Source organism: Morone saxatilis, unplaced genomic scaffold, assembly GCF_004916995.1.
Source record: "Morone saxatilis isolate NCDOM2014 unplaced genomic scaffold, NCSU_SB_2.0 Contig19, whole genome shotgun sequence".
Taxonomy (NCBI): domain Eukaryota; kingdom Metazoa; phylum Chordata; class Actinopteri; family Moronidae; genus Morone; species Morone saxatilis.
Genome location: NW_023339751.1, coordinates 10,566,482 through 10,566,927, shown reverse-complemented (window position 1 = coordinate 10,566,927; position 446 = coordinate 10,566,482).

Below are 446 nucleotides of genomic sequence, written 5' to 3'. Positions count from 1 at the left end.
CACAAGACCATCAGCGAGAAGATTGGATATTTTTATGTCGTTATTCTTAATGCCTGCCACCAGGTTGGATTCAGTCGGATTCCCTTGAAATTAATGAAACAAGTTAATAGAAACACTACCGCTTTTGTCCACAGGGGCAGCCGGAATCAACAAAACATAAAATTTTCTTTGCTGCTGCTTTAAATATTCACATTCATAAGTCTGGTGATATTTTAGATTTTTTTTACTATCAACAAATTCCTTAAAAAGACTTAAATCAACGATAAACATTATTAAAAACACATCAGTGAGCCACACAGTTACATACAGTACCCAGCTGTTTTAGGAAATTATTTATTAATACATTTATTTAAAAAATGCTGTAATCTTTTTTACATTTGAGTCAGAATGACACAGGGTAGATTTTTTATTTTTTTCCATGCAATTTGTTGACAATAAGAAAAATA